The sequence below is a fragment of the Rhipicephalus microplus genome, chromosome 1 (assembly GCF_043290135.1).
Source record: "Rhipicephalus microplus isolate Deutch F79 chromosome 1, USDA_Rmic, whole genome shotgun sequence".
Classification (NCBI taxonomy): Eukaryota; Metazoa; Arthropoda; class Arachnida; order Ixodida; family Ixodidae; genus Rhipicephalus; species Rhipicephalus microplus.
In genome coordinates this window covers 95,643,360-95,666,007 of record NC_134700.1, presented here as the reverse complement: position 1 = coordinate 95,666,007, position 22,648 = coordinate 95,643,360, and positions in this window count along the sequence as shown.

Genomic DNA, 22,648 nt, shown 5'->3' with positions numbered 1-22,648 from the left:
GTCATCGCTACGATAGCATTTATCAGGTAGATAAGCATCAACCTGAAGCATAAAATTGAATGGATTTCTGAGCATGCTGTTTCTGCAAGGCCCGCTGTCAAAGCACGCTCCAGGCAAAGCTTTTAAAGGGATGTCCTCAGTCACGTGGAATGTCACCAATGTCGGCCAATTCGCTCCGGCATTGATTGCAGCATCCGTGGAAGCATTGACACAAGGTAACAAACCAAGTGCGTCAATGGTCAGTCCCAGGCTGCGCAATAGCATCTAGAAAGTTGAGTTGGCTGTGGACAGACGTGAGTCAAATGCCCATTCAGAACGCCTTGCTAAACAACTTCAACATTGGGGCTTCAACGGTGCCAACGCCACTAAATAACACCAAATACGTCGAATACACTAAATATGCAACATTAAAGGCAACATTAATGGAAACACCCAATCAAACCGATGCACACGCAGCGTACACCACCGGTGCTGTTTCGCATAGCCTGATGGTTCATTTTAGCAGAAGTTAGTGTAAGCCTTCGGTATTATCCTCACATATAGATAACCAAGCTGAGCGATAAAAAAGTGCGTGCTTCAGTGTCTTTGCCTGTTGCCTCTCTATCAGCGCTGTTCGTACCACTCGCCCTCGGGCCGACAACGCTGAGCGCACCGCTCCGCAGGCGTGACAAAAAAGGGTCAGGCGCCACGGCGGAATTTGACAACTGAAAGTATATAGTGACGTTGCTGAAAACTGCTGCTTGCGTAGAAGCGTAAAGGGACCAGAACTTGCACGTCCTTCTATAAGGGGCGAGACCGTGCCATAGACTGCTGCAGACGAGGCTGCAGACGAGGCTAGAGTGTCGTGCAAAGAATCCGATTATGTTCCCTCGGAAACCTGTAGTTACGCAGATGCTGGTCTGGAATGTGTGCTCTCTTCGGAGGGAAGGTTGATGTTGACGAGCAATGGCTGCCATGAGGTATTCCATAGTTTCGATAGCTAAGTCAAAGGTAGTTGTTGCAGATGCATCCATATTTATTGCAGAACACATAGGTGTGCAATTTCCAGTTCTGCACATCGTGATGCTGGGATTACCACAGAAAGCAGGAGAGAGAGAGAGAGAAAACTTTATTAAAAAGTCAGTCAATTGTTCAGGCATGGCCCGTCGCCCCTAGCTGTGGGCCGGAATCCCTTGGGACGCGGCAGCAGCAAGGGCTTGACTGACGATGTCGCGCTGGATGTTGGGGTCTGCGCTGCGGAGCAGGGCCTCCCAAGATTCTACAGTGTGAGAACCATCGTTTTGACTTCGACATGTTGACACCATGTGTACCAAGTTCGCTACCTCATCACAAAATTTACGCTGGGACTGGAAAACTGCGGGGTGCCACTTGCTGTAAAGTGCGGGGTTTGGAAAAACCCGGTCTGTAACTTTCGCCACAAAAGTTGTTTTTATTACTCAGTGAGTTGTCCGCTCTCAGGTATACTTGCTGATTCAGCCTGTAGTGTGCGACGATTTCATGATATGTGCGCATATCCTCGCCTCTTTGTTCGGTAACTTGGGAGGTTCCAGAGGTCGACCGGTAGGTGAGACCTTAGAGGGAACGAGGAGGCTCATTCGGTCGCCCAAGTCCCTGGTGAGCTGGAGCCCAGACAAGCAGAACCTGCTCTTTAGGTACTCCTACCATGTTTAATATACGGACAGCGGTCTCCGTCACTCTTCCCGATTCATAATTTCTCACGGTGTTTTTGGAGTCGCTGATGACCACCCTGGCCCCATTTTGGCTTATGGCCAAAGCTATGGCCACTTCCTCAGCCTCTACAGTCTCGACACCAAGGACTGTGCAGCACGCAATCAGGCCATCTTCCCTGACCGCCACTGCCGTGTGTGCCGCTTTGCTTTCATATTCCGCAGCGTCTGTATACGCGACGTCCTGTCCACCGGTGTACCTGGATTGTAATGCCTCTGCCCTGGCTTTACGCCTGCCTTCGTGAAAGGTAGGGTTCATATTTCTGGGTAGCGGAAGTATCTTTATCCTGTCCCTTGTCTGTATCGGTATGTCTTTTGAACGCGCTTGCTCGCGCGTGGGCTCATAGGCCAATCTCTTCAATATTGCTCTCCCCGTTTTAGATCCGAGTAGTCTTTAATGTAGTGCAGTCACAGTAGCCTCAATCAGTTCATCGAGTGTGTTAGATACACCTAAATTTATAAGTCTGTCAGTGGACATGTTTGGGGGAAGTCTGAGCATGACTTTCACACTTTTCCTGATAATGGTGTTGAGTTTGCCCCACTCCGCTTGGTTTAATTTTAGATAAGGTGCCACGTACACTATCCTGCTTATTATGAAGGTCTGCACTAATCTTAGAGGGTTCGCCTCCTTCATCCCAGCATGCCTGTGTGCTATTCGTTTGATGAGACGACATGTCTGATTAGAACTGGCTTCTAACCTAGTAAGAGTTTCAGAATTCTTACGGTTCGCCTGAATCCTCAGTCCAAGGACACGGATACTGTCGACCGCGAGGATCTCTGCGCCGTTAACATACAAGTAGATGTCCACTTCAGGCTTTGTGGAGCTGCCGTTTTCTGGCAGGCATGAGGAAGAGTGCTTCCGACTTTTCGGCCGAGCATTTAAGTCCTTTGGGTTCCAGGTACTCCACGATTTTATCAATGGCGATTTGCAGAGCCTTCAATTTGGTCGTCACTGCCCTTGTTCATCCATAATGTTAAGTCATCCGCGTAAATGGTGTGATTTAAATTCTCAATATCCTTTATCTGTTCAGGCAGTTTCAACGTCACAATGTTGAAAAGGGTGGGTGATAACACCGAGCCCTGAGGTGTCCCCCTGTTGCCTAATTTAATGTCCTCAATGGATTTTTCCTTGAATTTTAAAGTGGCTGTCCTGTTCAAAACGAAGTCCTTGACGTAGTCATAAACGCGCTTTCTGACGTTCAGGAAGCTCAGATTCTCCAAGATCGATACGTGCCTCACGTTGTCAAATGCTTTTGCGACACCTAACCCCACGATAACTTTTGCGTCTCGTGTTGGCTTGTCTATAATTTGGTCCTTGAGCTGTAGCATCAGGTCGCACGCCGATAGTCGGGGTCGAAAACCGATCATGGTGTCCGGATACATACCATTGTCTTCCATGTACCTATTGAGCCGTGTCTGAACGACAAGCTCCATGAGCCTGCCTACGCAATACGTTAACGATATCGGCCTAAGATTCTCGAAACAGAGTTTTTTACCCGGTTTAGGAATGAAAATTACATTTGCGAGTTTCCGCTCCTGCGGTATCGTCCCTTTTTCCCAACACTCCTGCATGTACGTTGCTGGGTTAGCGATGGACCTATCGTCTAAATTACGGAGCATTTTGTTGGTCACTCTGTCCGGCCCTGCCACTGATCTAGTCCTTAGCCGATTAATCTCCGGTAGCACCTCAGCCAGGGAGATAGGTGCATGTAAGGCTGTGTTTTCCTGTCCTCCATAATCTGCGAGAGGTTCGGATCCGGCGAGATTAATGTATCTGCTCCGAACTTCTTCTAAGAGTTCCTTCCTAGTGCCTTCAAAGTGGTGCGCCATCCGTTTCAATTGCTGTTTAGACGCTGTCTTCGTGCTCTCCGGATCTAAAAGGTGACGAAGAAGTTGCCAGGTCCCGGCCGTACTTATATTCCTATCCATCTCCTGACAGACGTTTCCCCACCTTTGCTTCGCGAGCGTGATGGCGTGCTCTTCAATTTGCTTGTTTAAAGCCGCTATTTGTTTCCTGATATTCCGATACCATCTCCTCCGTTGGAGTCGGTTTTCCAAAGCTTTCTTTTTCTTCGGATTTATTAATCTCCTGTCTACCACTTCGTTGTCCTCCTCGGTTTCCACCACTTCAGTGGCTTCCTTAACAGTACGTAACACCCCATCGCACCACTCGGCAATGTCAAAAATGGGAGTCCGGTCGCCCCTGAGGTCTCTGAAAGAGTCCCAATTTACGGCTTCTACCCTTCGTTTACGAGGTGTTGCCGGGCCTCCCTCTACCACTATTTCTATGATCATGGGATCACTGCCTAGGTCCTCCTTTGTGTTGCACCACGTGGCACTAGTGCCGCTCCCCGTCAGAGTAAGGTAGGGTGTGGTGTCAACCGCGACATTATTTCCCTTTCTCGTTGGCTGCAACGGGTCTGTTATTAGATCCAGATTATGAGTTTGCATGTCATCCCACAATTTTCTGACCTTAATTGAAGCCTGCTTAATCCCCATGCCGTGTGGTGAGGGTTAAAGTCACCGACGATCAGCAATTAGTTCTTCCTACTCCTACGTCACGTAGGAGCGAAGAGATCCCCAAAGTCGCATCGCCTTTGTCTGGGAGAGCTGTATATATTTAATACAAACAAGCTAGCGTTTTTCTTTTGTTCCTTCACTGATTATGAAAAGTGGCTGTAACTTGGATACCGGCCTCAGCAATATGCTTCTATTTTTAATTTATTTTTACCCATACTCGAAGAAACCGCTCTCTTCGATAGAGCAACGGAGCTCAGTTAAACGGTGGTTCTGTACTAACACATTCAAGGCTTGTGTGGAGGCTGTGTTTGTTTGACAAAAGATCAATAGCTCAATGGCGTTTGTGACTGTGTCCTAAGACAAGCAGTTGCAGGTTTATATTGCTATAACGTTTCCATGATGCTTCATATGAATTACAAGGACGTGGCGTAGCTTTTTGTGCAAACTCTTTGCTTCTCCTGGTTTCTACTCCGCTAGACATAATGATGAATAGAAATTGGGCAGCGTCATAGCTTTGAGTGAAGAGAGATGTTTATTCACCATTGAAGACCCCTAGGATGGTAAATACTGAAAAAACAGCTTTCATCTAAGAGACACGCATATGCATCCCATTCACCCAGAACGGATATATCAACCATGCAATCCACAGGCAAGACATGTGGAAAACCTCTACTCTATCCCGCACTTGAGGGAGGCTTCTCGGCCAGCACATGAACCATAGAACACCAACAGGCACAGCCACTACTCAATCTGGAAGATAAGTTCGTTCCCCAACCAGTGAGACATCTCAGTCAGCATGTGCACCCTGAAGCACAACAAGCTGTTCACTAGCACCTCCATCAGATCTGGAAGACAAGTTCGTTCCCCACAAAGCATTGATTTGTAAAGAGACTGCACAGAAGAGAGAAAAAAAAAGAGAGGAGCGTGTTACAGCAGTGGCTACCACTCTATGTGGCACAAAAAGTAATGAATGAGCCCAGCTCATTCGATGTGACCCAGAAGGCATATTATGGACTAATGCACCTCCACATACATATGTCGTGGCAACATGAACAAAAGTTGTTTTTATAAAAAAGGTAATTTTCTCAATTGATAAAAAGCAAGAGATATTTATCTCTGAAGAAAGTCAAGTGTAACTCCTACATCTGCATCATATTTTATGTTCAAGAAATAGTGAAGTGCGAACAAAGGCTTGACAGCAAGCCTCAAGTTGATCTTCTGCATGATCAGCTCTCTGTCCACAAAGAAGTGGCACTGGCACTCAAAAGATGGACTGACCTAAAAAAATACAACAACAAGCAAATATGCTATGAAAGAAATCACAGCACATTCACGGTGTGAATGATGATAAGGGAGACAAAGCTTTTGTCCGTCTGTCTGTCTGTCTGTCCATTTATCTGCCCGCTCCTATCACACTAGAGCACACATCATACACGTACAGGCAGTCACGTACAAGGGATGGACGGACCAACGTTTTAGATACTGTCAGCTGCAAACGCCCGCTCCGGAGGCGGCACCAACTTGCATCCGCTCTAAGGGGCGGCGCTGGCGTAACGCTGAGATAGAGCCGCCGCCAGTGGCTTTCCGCCGAACGCACCACAGAAACGCTCAAGTAATGAACTCAGTTTACGCGGCAGACGAAATCGTAGTTGCTATCAATGAGATGGGGACATGCAATTATGACTCGCATACATTTACATGCATGCACGTCACTAATAAGATAGTCAGACAGACGATTATTACAAATTTTGAGGTGCACGACCATGGTGTTTCTGCTTGTACCCATAAATGTGATTAGTACAGTGATGCTAACTGCATTGTTTTGTTGCAATAAGACGGTGCTAATATTGTTTGCCCTCACATTTATAATGGCTCACCCTTCCTGCTCTTCATGGATTGTCCAGATGAATGACTGCAGCTGAGGGTACCCACAACAAATACTTCCGTGCCATTAAATATTGATCCTTACTAGTTCAGACCAAAAGTCTGGATTCTTGAGGACCAAAGTGACAAGCTTCTACTGTACTAACAGTGCAAACCCCACAGCTGGCAGAAACATTTCTAAAGCTGTTTCAACACACTTGTTTTGATCAGGGCTGCAAGTATTTCTTTAATCAAGGTTCCTTACTCAACACAACTTGCACTTTTTCAGGTGTGGCAGGTATCTTTGCACTGGAATCTCTTTTTGTGCGGCACGCCTGGCTTGTCAGGCTACTTTCAGCTGCTTTTGATGTCGTCCAAAGGTGTCGTGCCACATCCGAAGTGCACCTCGCATCAGAAGCGGCCCTCATGATGTATTCCCATTTCTTTTCAGGCATCCACACCCCTCTTCTGATAAGCACCTGCACAAGCGGTTTATAAAGTACATATCCTTTTCTCTCAACATACAGCACCATGCATTAGCCCTTTCAAGATCAATGACGTACAGGTATGTCCTCTCCTAATGCGCTCAAGCTAGTCAAGGGCATATATGTACATCATCACTTCTGTGTTTGAAAACTCCTTTTTCTACAACCTTTTTTTGCTTGTCATGTGCTGCCACATTGCAGGAATATGTAAAAATGTTTTTCTTGTAACACTGTCTCTCTCTTTAAATATTTCATTAGTGGTGCACTGGCTAGTTTCAGTTTGATCTTTCGGCCAGTTCCCACTTGTGCTTACATGTAACACTGATGGCTTGCTGTTTTAGAATGTTTCAGAGGGGACTGATACTCTCACTTATTGCTTCAAGGTGTGTGGGTATGCAATTGTGCCTATTTTCACGCAGATGAACGATGCCGCTGTGATTGCGGTCATTTTTTAAGAGACACACAAAAATAACTTCCACCTTGCCGGCAATCAGACAAATGATTATTATAGCTTTCAGACCTGTTTTTGTTTACCAGCACATGCTCAAAACTAGTTTTCTTCAGTGTGCTTGCTCGCACAGTTTGCTTGCGCTATGGAAGCGCGTGTTGGTTTGTCTAAACCGATGAATCAGAATCTGATTCAGTTAATGTCACGAGATATGAAAAATGTTGAAGAGTGAGTGAGATCTCAAAAGCGTGCATCACAAGACTATGTAGACAGCATAAAAATTTACCTTACTGCCTCTGTATTCCCACTTAACACTACTTTGTGCAATTTTTTTCGGACATCACTCTGTAAACTACACAGACGTTTAATGCAACGTTTAATCCCGCAGGGGCGTCTGTGCAAGCAGGCGTTCGGTGTGTGGCAACACCACGGGCCCGAGCCAATGGGGGAGTTGAGACTCTTTCCCATGCCTAGTCATGCGTGGCATTGCCATGTGCGGAGAAAAGAAGATCCTGGGGGTGGAGCCGACGCTAGGTGACTGGACCTTTAGGGCCCCCCCGCAGAGGCAACAGACCTCTTTGGCCCCAGCTTCACGTAGACGGCACCGCTGGGCTGGCCCACCCACGGGAAATCGGCAATTGCCTTTTCCTGCCTCTCTCTTCTTACATTTTCATCTTTTTCTTCTCTTTAAATCTGTCTTGTCTTCTTCTCTTTTCTACTTCATTGTTTTCTGGCGGCTAGGGTTAACCTTGTGTGGCTATCCTACCTAGGGTAAACCATATTCGGTTATGGCAATGGCGTACTGCTGGCGTAGGGCAGACTTGTTCACATGATCTGCCACGTTCCCTTATTGGGCTCCGTGGTGGGTGGCGCTGCCAAAGAAGCCATTTTTCATGGGACCTCAGAACCCCCTATCCTATATGGTTTACCCTGGCTATCCTACCTAGGGTAAACCATATTCGGTTATGGCAATGGCGTACTGCTGGCGTAGGGCAGACTTGTTCACATGATCTGCCACGTTCCCTTATTGGGCTCCGTGGTGGGTGCCGCTGCCAAAGAAGCCATTTTTCATGGGACCTCAGAACCCCCCTGTAACCAATAATGCCCTGGAAAGGGTATGCACCGACGCATCATCTTTGTTTTTCTGCCAAAACATTGAAAGTTTCCTATGATACCATGTTCTTCACTGCAAAGAAATAACTAAAGCCAGAGCAATATCACCTTTCCTCGTGGCTAAGTGCTTAAAAGACACCATTGGAACCGGCTATAAGGCCACAAAGATGGCAAGTGGGAGCATTCTCCTTGAATTAAAAGACAAAGAACAGTACAACAAACTTTCACACCTCGTAGCGTTTGGCAATATCCCTGTATCAGTTACTGCACATCATACTCTGAACACAGTGAAGAGCATAGTTTTCGATCAAGACCTTATGACACTAGCGAAGAGGAACTCCTTGACGAATGGAAGGACCAAGGCATCACACATGTGGAGCGCATAAAAATCAAACGCAACAACACTGAAACCACAACAAAACACCTATTACTTACTTTCAATGCAAGCACTCTATCCAAACACTCGAAACCGGCTACGTAATAAAACTTCGTGTGTGTCCGTATGTTCTTACTTGTGATAAATGTGGCACAACTGGTCACGCTACTAATGAGTGCGAATATGTGTAGGTTCACTGTGCAAACTGCAAAGCAGCCGTGCCGTATACTCCAGAGCATGCCCAGCCTGGAAAAGAGAAAAATAAATTATCGCCATAAAAGTTAACGAAAATATAACATTTCGTGAGGCTTGACAGTGAGTCTCACCTTCTTTCGCACTAAGAATTTCCTTCGCTGAAGTGGTGCAATGAGAGACGGCACCACAATGGCCCTTGGCGGCTACCTGGACCACGCCTAGCGTGCCCAGGTCAAAGCCACCTGCCCTTCTGGTGGGAGCAGCCAGCGCTGCCCCGCCCACAGCCAACCAGTCCACACCGGTGTCCTCTAGAAGCACTGGCAGCAGCCAGAGCAATGAAGAGACTAAGGAGGTCCCAACAACCTCCTGCCCAGTGGGGGCAAAGACTTCGTCGACTGAGACTGTCTAAGTGACACACAGATTGCTTTTTGGAGAGGGTTTCCAGTGCCTCACAGGAGGCTATGGACACCACTTCTAGCCAAACGGCGCCGGTAGCACCAAAGGAGCGGCGACCTTTTGTCAACCGCTACAAAAAAGACAAAAAACCAATTACAGGGTCTCACAAAGGCCCTGTAAAATAAGTCACTTTTCTCTTTAAGACACCAGCTATACTCATTTCGTACACATGGCACTTCTTTATTACCAATTTGGAGACACAAATTATACAATAGAACGTCAGAGGACTACTTCAAAACCTCGACGATGTCCAAGAACTTCTACACAAACAGTCATCAAAAGTGCTGTGTGTACAGGAAACGCACCTAAAATCCAACAATACAGAATTTTTGCATCAATATGTTATCTTCCGAAAGGACAGAGATGATGCTGTAGCGTCATCTGGGGGTGTAGCCATTATCGTTAATCGAGGAGTAGCATGTACTCATGTACCGCTACTAACAATTCCTAGAGGCAGTGGCTGTGCGAGCAGTTCTACTGAATAAGCTCATCACCACCTGCTCTCTATACATACCGCCGCAACACCGCCTGGAAAAACACGAATTCCAGACTTTCATAGATGAGTTACCAGAACCTTATCTGATTCTGGGGGACCTAAACGCCCACAGAAGTTTGTGGGGTGACTGTCGATGTGATGATGCACGAGGTCGTCTTATTGAACAGTTCCTCTTTTCATCAGGGTCTTATTTGTTGATTGGAAAAAAGGCAACATATTATAACCTTGCCAACAAAACTTACTCCTCCATAGATCTCAGGGGGGGGGGGGGGTATTTTTGTGGGAAGGAGGAGAAAAGTGCACCCTGCAACTGTCTCTCACTGGGTAGGACACCTCAGGAGTAGTGCACGGGGTAGGAGGGAACGGGATTAATAGGTGAGAGAAAAAAAGGTAAGAAAGAGAAGAAAAAATTGTTAAATGCGATGCCGGAGCCCGCAGTCGTCGAGAAAGTCAAGCAGTGCAGAAAGAGCACGTTTCATGTCGTCGCAACGGCAGTTGGGGAAAAGGAGGTTGTCCGTGGAAGCCCGTGGGAGCCCAAGGTTGCTGTATGCTGACAGCATTACGGTTCCACCCGCGTCGTGCGCCTGACAGTGAAGCAGGAGATGCTCTAATGTCTCATTGTCGCCGCAGTCATAGCAGGGGGGACTGCCGTGACCCGCGAGGCGGTGCATCCGTTCAGCGGCATGGTGGCAGCCAATGCGGAGACGAAGTAGAAGACTCCGGTCCCCTCGGGAGAGTTCACGAAGTGGATGTCATCGTGGTGGCTTGCCGGCTGCCACGCGAGGGTCGGGTGACGCTCGTGTATGCGGCGGGCTATGATGAGTCTGCCAACGTCGGCGACAGAAACGAAATCAGTCATCGGATTGCTGGCGTCGTGAGTGGCCTTGGCAGCGCGGTCGGCGTCTTCATTGCCAGGTATAACCACATGAGAGGGAATGTAGGGAGAGTTCGCAACCAAGCTGCTGGACGGCATGGAGCTTTTGGGCAAGTCTCTGAGCTAGTAGTGTGCCCTCGTGTTCGCAGGAGATGGAGTCAAGGGCCGCGCGAGAGTCGCATACGATGGCAGCAGAATGAACTGTCTTTATCTCCTCAAGAAGATCGGTAGCGGGATTCATCGCAGTCATTTCAGCGACCATCGTTGAGGCGATCGTGGGGAGACGGCACTTCCAGACTGCACCAATAGATGGAGCAATGCACATAGCAGCTGCAGAGCTACCTTGAAGGACAGAGCCGTCAACGTAAACAACGAGGCGGTCGCGCAGCTGATCGTCCAAGATGGCGGAGCACTCCTGCTGTATGGCTGTGATAGGGGTGCGCGTTTTCGCTCTCACCCCTGGGAGGATTTTGTGAATGACGAGGGGGACGTGGCGGTAGAGAGGAGTCGCCGGCCAGTCGAAATAGTATGCGTCGGGCACAAGGAGCGAGAGTTCGTTGGCCCGCTCTTCCATGCATGAGTGGGGGAGAGAGAGCTGTTGCACGAGTCATTGGCCTTGGGAGGAACCGTTGAGGGGCAGGACGTGATTGAGCGCTTGTTTGGCTGCCCGAAGAGAAAGAGGGGTCTCAGCGATAATGGGGCCGACTTGGGTATGCACTGGGAGGCTGTAATACTCTCGTATCGCTTTCCGGTAGTCGGTGTCCAGTAAGTTCCACTGGATGTGGCTGAGCGAAAGTACGGATGCAGAGTAGAGGGCTCTAGCAGATGCGACGGCGTTGTAGATGCACATAGCGCGGGTGGGGGTGCAGCCCCAACCTCGTGCGAGAAGGTGTCGAGCGGCGATTAGGACTTTTCGGCCGTTGTTGCGTATTATGTTGACAGCCGAGCGGTAGCTCAGTCGTGTGTCGAAAGGAACTTCGAGGTAACGCGCCGTCTTACTCCAAGAGATGGAGATGCCGTGTAAAGTGAGCTGAGTGGTGACGAAGTGTGTAGAGGCAACCGGGTGAAACATTAGGGCTTCCGCCTTGGGGGCAGCGAGGGTTAGTCTGATGCCGGTAACAAAGGTGTCCACGGCGTTGATACAGACTGTACCGTAGAATGGGGTTACCTTGTGACAGATTTCGTACGTTTTTATTCTCTTGCTGAACAATTATCAACATAAAGTCGAATGAATAGTGGCATATCGTTGCTGAAACATTCTCTCACACAACGGTATGTTCTACAAATCCGTATTTTTAATACAAATGGTTATATTCAGGTTAAAAGCTGTCATAATGTTGCCCCGTCGCGTGGGGCAACTTTGTGACGTTGTTTTTGGCTGAATATGATTGGGAAAAAAAGAACAGGCATAATGTTGACTCATCAGAAGTTTATTTGCGTTATCTACATTTGGTTTCTGCTCTGGCAACGTTACAATTCTATTACAAATTATTCATACATGTACCTCCTCATTCAAGATCTTTTACTTCAAAGACGGCTCGCTTGCCTACTGGCCTAGGAGATTCAATTGCATACAAAATTACTTCTTTTGAGTACAAAATAGTGTCTTCGTGGTCCGGCCATCTCCAATTCTTTTTGGTCCTCTCCATAGTGCTGATGTACCCATTAAATTTGGCTTCCTTCACTCTTCTCGGATAAAATTGTCCTTCAAAGTTTACTACGATAAAGTCATTCCTGTTGAAGGTGCTTTCTCCGAAATCAGTACCGTGGACCCCCGGGACGTTGCTAGTATTTGGAATCACGGAAGTGGTAGGAGTGTCCATTTCCGAAAGGTTGTCAAGACTTCCGGAGAGTACATCGGAATCACTTGTTTCTCCTTCGGACCCCCTTTTGTTGTCGCCATGCTGACTATCTGAGGATGACTCGCTGTCACTACTTTCTTCTGCACTGTCTTCCTCAAAAGAAGACCTCTTTTTAGGTCGTCTAGCTCTAATACCGGAGGAAGAGCTGCCCTTCTTTCCGGTTGTTGGTTTTCCCGTCTTGCACACTTCTTCTATATCGGCAACCGATATGCTTTTCTCTGCTGGGATGTTGAGCATCTTCCTCCTTTTGGTGGCACGCTTTCCAGTCACCTCTTTTCTTTATTTATTTAATTCCTCCAAGAAGACATCCCCTACGACATCTGTCATGGATTTTAAACTTTCCTCAAGCATTGATTTGGGAAGCCGTTGAAGAATCTTGGTCTTGTCCAGGGGAAAAATCCCGGTCTTCCGGAATCCTGACTTCAGGTTTGTTTTAATACTTTCTTGCAATTTGGTCGTCATCTTTTTTAAAAGACCGGGTAATTCGTCCTATGGCACGGATGTGCAGCGGCTTCCAGAAGTTGACTCTTTTTATTCCGCCAAAAGTGAATGCCGCATTATTTTCAGGCTGCGAAAAACGGCGACATCAAGAGGCTGCAGTAGATGAGTCGCATTCGGTGAGAGCGCAATGAACTTTACATTGTTTTCTTCGCACAGACGAAGCACTTCGAGGCTAATGTGGGAACTCAAATTGTCCCCGATGAGAGCTTTTGGACCATCTTGCTTTTGCAATATGGGGAGCATAAGTGACATGAACCAGTCTTCAAAAACTTGGTGATCAAACCAACCAGATTTCGTTCGATTATACCAGGCCCCCTCTGGTTCATTTTCTGTCCATTTCGACCAAAGCTTTTCTGCTTTATAATTGATGTAAAGAGGAGCCAACTCTCCCGCAGCACTTCCACGAACCATAATCGAAGTACAGGCTTTTGATGAGTTTTATACCATCGGTCGTTTAGGTTGGAATGACATATGTACTTTGAACATTGATCTTGCTGTCAACGACTTCACAGTGTTTTTGATTGATGCTGCAACAAAATGCATCCCACAAACAAATGGACACCCTGGAAAAGGGCGTGTGCCATGGTGGAACTCTGAATGCCGAAAGGCACGCAAACAGCAAAACAGAGCATGGAGGTTGCATCGAAATCGTCGACAGCCTAAAATCTTGACACCTTCAAGAAACTAAAGTCTCAGGCAGGAGAAGGCGTCGGCTGGCCAGAAAAGTAAGCTGGCAGAAGTTTTTGTCACAGTTCAATTCATACGCACAGGAGGCTAAAGTCTGGAACATGATCGGTAGGATAGCAGGAAAACAAGTACACACACTTCCACTCGTAAACACTCAGGGTGATACCTTGGAAGATCAGGCAAACTTCCTCAGTGCACACTTCGAACGGTTGTCCAGCTCGTCCCACTATACTGACACTTTTCAAAAATACAGAAAAATAGAAAAGCAGAAACTGGAACACAAATCCACTAGAAACGAGGCATATAACCAAGCTTTCAGCCTAGCTGAGCTCCGAACATCTCTAAACTCCTGCAGCCCCGCCGTGGTGGTCTAGTGGCTAAGGTACTCGGCTGCTGACCCACACGTCGCGGGTTCGAATCCCGGCTGCGGCGGCTGCATTTCCGATGAGGACCACCATGTCCGGACGGCGTGCAGTGTTCAAAGCGGCGCAGACATTCACCAGAAATTGTCCACGTGCTTTGGATGAAGCCTTAATTTCAGTGACTAACTGTGCAGTTTTGGTTTCGCCTTGCTTCTCAAACGTTTACCATCAGGAATATGTTTTTTTAAGGGGGAATAATGCCGCACGTATGTGCCAGTGGTGAGGACAACGAAGCAGCGCGAATGTCCTTGGCTGAGGGCAAAAGACGAAGAAGTCGTTGCAGTCTGTTTCCTGCGATCGATAAATCGTATTTGTTTGAGGCACTTTGTGTGCTCGTCAATCTCGCGTCGTCACAATATGTACTTTAAGCATTGATGTTGCTGTCAACTATATACTTTACAGCGTTTTAGATTGATGCTGCAACAAAATGCATCCCACAAACAAATGGACACCCTGAAAAACGGCGTGTGCCATAGTGGAACTCTGAATGCCGAAACGCGCGCAAAAAGCAAAACAGAGCATGGAGATTGCTTCGGAACTCACCGACAGCCAAAAATCTTAACACCTTCAAGAAAATAAAGTCTCAAGGCAGGAGAACGCGTCGGCAGGCCAGAAGAGAAAGCTGGCAGAAGCTTTCGTCAGGGATCAATTCATACGCACAGGAGGCTAAAGTCTGGAACATGGTTGGTAGGATAGCAGTAAAACAAGTACACACATTTCCACTCGCAAACACTCAGGGTGATACCTTGCAAGATCAGGCAAACTTCCTCGGTGCACACTTCGAATGGGTGTGCAGCTCGTCACACTATACTGAAACTTTCGAAAAATACAGAACAAGAATATAAAAGCAAAAACTCGAACACAAATGCACTAGATACGAGGCATATAACCGAGCTTTCAGTCTAGCTGAGCTCCAAACATCTCTAAACTCCTGCAGTACTTCTGCCCCAGGTTCTGACCGTGTGGTGTATAAAATGTTAAAAACCTACCAAAGGAAACACGAAAAACCCTACTTTGTACAATGCTATCTGGTTTTCTGGCACTATCCCTACCTCCTGGAAGGAGGCTATTATTATTCCCATTTTGAAAGAGGGCAAGGACCCTTGTTCAGCTTCGAGTTATAGGCCTATTGCACATACAAGCTGCTTGTGCAAAGTCTTCGAAAAAATGATAAACTGCTGACTTCTACATTTCCTTGAAACAAACAATTTGATCGACCCATTTCAGTGCGGGTTTCGAGGGAGTGCATCGACCACATACCACCATGTTCGTATCGAGGCACATATCAGAGACGCTTACGTCCATAAACAATATTTTCTGTGTTCTTTGATATCGAAAAGGCTTATGGTACATTATGGCGCTTTGGAATTCTAAAAGACCTGTCCCACCTTGGCGTGCACGGTAGAATATTTCACCTAATCGAACCGCGCAGGGGCGCCTGCGCGAGTAGGCATTTGGTGTGTAGCGACACCACGGACCCGAGCCAACGGGGGAGATTTGACTCCCTCCCGATGCTCACTGCGATGCTCACTGTAATGCGCGAGGTCGTCTCCCTTTCTCTTCTAGTTTATGTCTTTTAAGTATAAAGGAGCCTACGGATTTTAGCCTTGCAAACAACACGTACTCCTACATAGACCTTAGAATTTCATCACCGTCCCTTTTACCTGTTTTTAAGTAGAACGTTCTTAAAAACCCTTATGGAAGTGACCACTTCCCAATCATCCTGAGTGCGCCGAACAAAGATTAACTACCCCCGCAGGTTCCTCGATGGAAGATTGACTCAGCTGATTAGGAAGGGTATAAAACTCTTACACACATGACATGGACTGAGCTGTCTGCCCTGACCACAGATGACGCTGTCACGTATTTTACAGCTTTTATACTTGATGCCGCATGTAAATGTATTGCCAAAACGAGCGGCATGTCTTCTAAACGGTGAGTCCCGTGGTGGAACGATGCATGCAGGAAAGCACGGACCACTCAGAACAAAGCATGGGCGTTGCTTCGCGATTCCCCTACAGCAGAAAACCTGGAAAATTTCAAGCGGGTCAAATCGCAGACAAGGAGAACGCGTCGACAAGCTAGACGAGAGAGCTGGACAAAGTTTATATTGAGTATCAACTCATACACAGATGAGGGAAAAATGTGGATCAAGGTAAAGAAAATTAAGGGCCAACAAACGTATTCTCTTTCACTAGTAAATAGCCTCGGGGAAAGCTTGGAGGATCAAGCCAACTTTCTTGGCAGACATTTCGAACACATATCGAGCTCCTCACACTACTCCGAATCCTTCCAGAATTACAAGGCGTGAATAGAAAAAGAAAAGTTAGAAAGAAAATCCGCAAGAAATGAGGCATATAATTCACCATTCTGCTTAGCAGAACTGCGAACAGCACTCAGCTGCCGTAATACATCTACCCCAGGTTCTGACAACTTAATGTACGCGATGCTGAAGGAACTATCCTCCGAAACTAAAGAAACCCTCCTCTCTCTTTATAATCACATATGGTTTTCAGGTGTGATCCCCTCCTCCTGGAAGGAGGCTGTTATAATTCCAATTTTGAAGCAGGGAAAGGATCCATCTACTGTATCAAGTTACAGACCTATAGCGTTAACAAGCTGCTTCTGCAAACTATTTGAAAAAATGATTAATTGCCGCTTACTCTACTATTTAGAAACAAACAAATTGCTCGACTCATACCAGTGCGGGTTTAGAGAGGGCCGATCTACCACCGACCATCTTATACGTATCGAGGCAGACATACGTGAGGCTTTTGTTCATAATCAGTTTTTCTTATCTGCGTTCCTCGACATGGAGAAGGCCTACGATACTACGTGGAGGTTTGGAATATTGAGAGACCTCTCACAGATAGGTATACACGGTAATATGTTCAGTGTCATTGAAAGCTATCTGTCTGATTGTACAGTCCGCGTTAGAGTGAGCAATGTTCTGTCCCTTACATTTGTACAGGAAACCGGAGTGCCACAGTGTGGGGAGCTCAGCTCTACGCTTTTTATTATAAAAATGAATTCTCTCTGTCTGTACATCCCACGTAATATCTTTTATTCAACATATATCGACGATGTGCAGATTGGTTTTCAATCGTGTTCTCTTGGGATTGATGAACGACAGGTTCAGCTCGCCCTTCACAAGGTATCCAAACGGGCTGATGAAAACGGGTTCAAACTGAACCCATAGAAAAGCATCTGTGTCCTTTTTTCACGAAAAAGAGGCTTGCACCCTGATCCTGAACTGGTCGTTAAGGGTGAGCGTCTACCGGTAAACACAGAACATAAGTTCCTAGGTATAATTTTAGATGCGAAGTTAATCTTTGTACCGCACATAAAACATCTTAAAAATAAATGCTTGAACACAATGAATATCCTAAAGGTGCTGTCACGAAGAACGTGGGACAGCGACAGAAAGTGCCTCATGAATATGTATAGCAGCCTTATACACTGACGCCTTGAGTATGGGGCAATAGTTTATCACTATGCCACGCCAAGCGCTCTGAAAATGCTGGACCATGTTCATCATCAAGGCATCAGCCTGTCCACAGGCGCCTTTAGAACAAGCCCAGTTGAAAGCCTTTATGTAGAATTGGACGAGCGGTCACTCCATCTGCAGAGAACATATTCTTACCTCATATATTTCCTCAAAGTAAATGCGAACAGTGAGCAACCCGCATATTCCACCATCAACGACCTGTCCAGCTCTCAACTTTTTTGCAATCGGCCCGTTATGGCACGCCCTTTCTCGCTGCGTGTTAGATACCTAGCTGAGGAAACAGATGTCCCACTGCTTGAATACCACCTCAGCCCCCCCCCCCCCCCCCCCACTCCGCGGCTCCTTCCATGACAGTGGCAGGTTATAGACTGTGACACATCTTTCGTAGCTTTCACAAAGCCTGCCTCCCCCATACACATTCGGATGTATTTTTTAGAGCTGCAACATAAATATTACTGTCCAGAATATTATACTGATGGATCCAAGTCCCATATTGGCGTGTCCTATGCGGTGCTCGGCCCATCCTTCTCGGATGCTGGCGTTCTGTCCACCAGCACAAGCATTTTTACAGCCGAGGTTTACGCGTTATTCGTAGCGGTTAAACACATCAAAGAATTGAATATGCCAAGGTTAGCTATATACACAGACTCTCTGAGTGTCGTAAAAGCGTTGAAAAATCTAAAAAAAACACAGAAACCCTATAATTATATCCCTCTATTGAATACTGTACGCGGCCTGTTTCCAAGCAACATATCGTCATGTGTTGGGTGCCAGGACACCGTGAGATCGAGGGAAATGTGTTGGCCGACCAGCTCGCCACGTCAATTAACGGAAGCACTGCCAACTCTTCAGTTGCTGTCCCTATAACGGACCTAAAACCAAACATACGAAAAAAAGCTCAGGGCTTACTGGCAGAAGTTATGAGATCTACAAACTCATAACAAGTTACACTTGATTAAACCATACCTCGGTAACTGGCCACCCACGTCGAAAACGCGCCGTACAAAGGTTAGTCTCTGTCGGCTTAGAATAGGACACACACACAGCACGCACACACACCTTTTGTCCGGTGGTGACCCACCCGGCTGTCACAGATGTCGCCGTCCACTTACCGTACTCCACATACTCCTTGAATGCTCTGAGCTAGAGGTTTACAAAAAAAAAAACATTTTCCACTAGCGTACAAGGAAGACATACCCATTCACCCAGCTATATTTATTGGTCGCAAACCTTTATTTAAATATAATGTAGTGAATGCATTCTTAAAGGAAGTAAGTACTTTCCATGTTATCTACTGAAGTGATCAGTAGCACGGCCTCTGAAAGTAGGCTGCTGCTGTGGATCCTACATCCAAAGAGAGCACCTGTCTTCCGGCCCTTGGGACCAAGGGCGCTGGCGAGGTATCGGTGCTAATATAACACTCCTATTCTATGGTGTCATGATAACTTAAGACTCATTCTCACCAGGCATGCTTCACTTCACTTTCATGATTTTAATAAATATATGTCTTACGCACCTTTAGAGCGCAGAATCTTAGGCCCTTTAACAGCCATTTAACATAACCATTGCTCTCATCCGATATCATTTCCTGGCGCTCTTTGGCCATCAATGGCCCTTGCGCCATGAAACAAATTATACTCAAAGTGCTTTGAAACAACTCAAAGTGCTTTGAAGATGCTGGACCACGTGCAGCATTTGGACATCCACATTTCTACGGGTGCTTTTCGCACCAGCCCCGTAGAAAGCTTTTACGTTGAGTCAAATGAGTGGTCGCTTCATCTGCAGAAAACTGACATGTCCTTTGTATATTTCCTTAAGGTGAAAGCAGACAAGAAGCACCCCTCATACTCTACTATTAATGATTTGTCGAGCTCCATTCTGTTTCAAAACAGGCCTTCAATGAGGCAGCCCATCTCAGTTCACCTGAAGGGTCTAGCTGAGGAAACAGGAGTGTCTCTTGAACACAGTTTAAAGGTTCCTGTTGCATACCCGCCATCATGGCAGACTAGAGACTGCGATGTGCCTTTCCTAGAAGTTACAAGACATGCGCCTATTGCCCCTATTAGAACATACTTCCTGGAACTTCAACACAAATACACACGTCCTGAGTTCTTTACAGATGCCTCCAAGTCTAACTCTTCGGTGTCCTACGCTGGTTTCGGCCCATCCTTTTCGGATGCTGGCCCTCTACATCCAGGCACAAGTATCTTTACAACGGGAGCTTACGCGGTACTTATGGCGGCTAAACACATCAAGCAATCACAAATACAAAAAGCTGTAAATTATACGGACTCCCTCAGTGTGGTTACGGCTCTGCACAATCTTAAAAAACAAAAAAAACCCTGTCCTCGTCTCACTTTACTCTATTTTATGCACACTCTACACACTCAAACAACATCCCCGCAGGGGCGCCTGCGCAAGTAGGCGTTTGGTGTGTAGCGACACCAGGGACCCGAGCTAACGAGGGAGTTTCGGCTCCCTCCCACGCCTAGCCGTGCGTGGCTTTGCCGTGTCCGGGGAAAAGGGGATCCTGGGGGTTGAGCCAATGCTGGGTGATTGGACCTTTAAGGCCCCCAGGCAGAGGCAACACACCCCTTTGGCCCCGGCTTCACGTTGACGGCACCCCTGGGCTGACCCACCCAGGGGAAATCGGCAGTCGCCTTTTCCTATCTCTCTCTCCCTATATCTTCATCTTTTGTTCTCACTTTACATCTTTCCTGTCTTCTCCTCACTTCATTTTACTTCCAATTTTTCCTGGCGGCAAAGGTTAACCTTGTGTGGCTATCCAAACTAGGGTAAACCATATTGGGTTATAGTAACTGCGTACTGCTGGCGTTGCGCAGACATGCCTACATGCTCTGCCACGTCCCCTCGTTGGACTCCGTGGTGGGTGGTAGGCGCCGTTACCGAAAAATACACATTTTCTCATGGGATCCCCGAACCCCTCTTTAACTGATCGTACTTCAAAAAGGGTACGCACCGATGCAACATTCCTACTTTGGCCCAAAAACAAAGAAACTTTTCCAAAATACCATGTCCTCCACTGCGAACAATCATCTACAAAAGCTAGAGCAATCTCACCCTTCCTTGTGGCCAAGTGCTTGAGAGAGACCATTGGAACCGGTTATAAAGCCACGAAGATGGCAAGTGGAGATCTGCTTCTCGAATTAAAAGACAAGGAACAGTACAATAAACTCTCGCACCTCGTGGCCTTTGGTAACATCCCTGTCTCTGTGAGCGCACACCGTACCATGAATACAGTGAAGGGCGTGGTATCGGACGAAGATTTGATGACACTGAGTGAAGAAGAGCTCTTTGATGGATGGAAGGATCAAGGTGTAATACAAGTCCAGCGCATCAAAATCAGACGTAACAACAATGAAATAGCAACAAAGCACTTGATACTCACCTTCAACTCAACCACTTTACCCGAGACTCTCGAAACTGGCTATGTAAAACTCCATGTCCGACCCTTCATTCCAAACCCGAGGCGTTGTTTTAAATGCCAGCGATTTGGTCATGCATCCCAGAGCTGCCGAGGACAGCTGATGTGTGCTAAGTGTGGCACAACCGGCCACAGTGCTGATGAATGTAGTCATGACGAGATCCTCTGTGCAAACTGCGAAGGTAGCCACCCCGCATACTCCAGAGCGTGCCCAGCCTGGAAAAGAGAAAAAGAAATAATAACTATAAAAGTTAAGGAAAATATCACATTCAGGGAAGCAAGACAACGAGTCTCGTTATCATTAGCACTAAAAACACCTTTTGCCGAAGTGGTGCAACGAGGGGCGGCACCACAAAGGCCCTTGGCAGTTGCCCGGACCACGCCTAGCGTGCCGAGGCCAATGCCACACGCCCCTGCGGCGGGAGCAGCCAGCGCTGCCCTGCCCACTTTAAGCCTGTCCACACCAGTGACCTCTACAAGCTCTGGCAGCAGCCAGGGCAATCACGAGGCCAAGGGGGCTCCATCAACCCCCAGCTCGGTGGGGACAAAGACTTCGTCGATCGAGGCGAAGTCTAAGCGACGCACAGATCGCTCTTTAGAGCGGGTGTCCAGTGCCTCGCAAGAGGCTATGGACACCAGTTCAAGCCAAACGGCGCAGGAAGCGCCGAAGGAGCAGGGAGCTTCGCTCGACCGCCCCAAAAAGGACAGAACGCCGATTACAGGGCCTGACAAAGGCCCTGTAAAATGAGTTAATCCCCGTCTTCTTTGCACACAGCACTTTTTCCCTTTTTTTTTCACTATGGACAAAATCATACAGTGGAACGTAAGGGGAATACTTCGAAATTTAGATGACGTCCAAGAACTTCTGTGTAAGTTTAACGCGAAAGTGCTATGTGTGCAGGAAACGCACTTAACTCCTAAGCACAAAGACTTCCTACGACAATATATTATTTTCCGAAAAGACCGGGAGGATCCTGTCGTACCATCTGGCGGTGTAGCCATTATAGTCGATCGTAGTATAGCATGCCAGCATTTGAAGCTCCAAACGGCCCTGGAGGCAGTGGCCATTCGAGCTGTACTTTTTAACAAACTCATTACCATATGTTCTGTGTACATACCACCGCATCAACAGCTACACAGACGTGATCTGGAATCACTAATAGATGAACTCCCAGAGCCATTTCTGGTTCTAGGTGATTTTAATGCACACAATGTTCTGTGGGGCGATGCTCACTGTGATGCGCGAGGACGTCTCATTGAGCAGCTCCTTTTCTCTTCTAGTTTATGTCTTTTAAATATGAAGCAGCCTACGTATTTAAGCCTTGCAAGCAACACATACTCCTCCATAGCTCTTAGCATTTCATCACTGTCCCTTTTACCTGGTTTTAAATGGAACGTTCTTAAAAACCCTTATGGGAGTGATCACTTCCCAATCATCCTGAGTGCGCCGAACAAAGATCAACGACCCCCGCAGGTTCCTCGATGGAAGATTGAGTCAGCTGATTGGGAAGGGTATAGAACTCTTACACACATGACATGGACTGAGCTGTCTGCCCTGACCATAGATGACGCTGTCACGTATTTTACAGCTTTTATACTTGATGCCGCATCTAAATGTATTGCCAAAACGAGCGGCATGTCTTCTAAACGGTGAGTCCCGTGGTGGAACG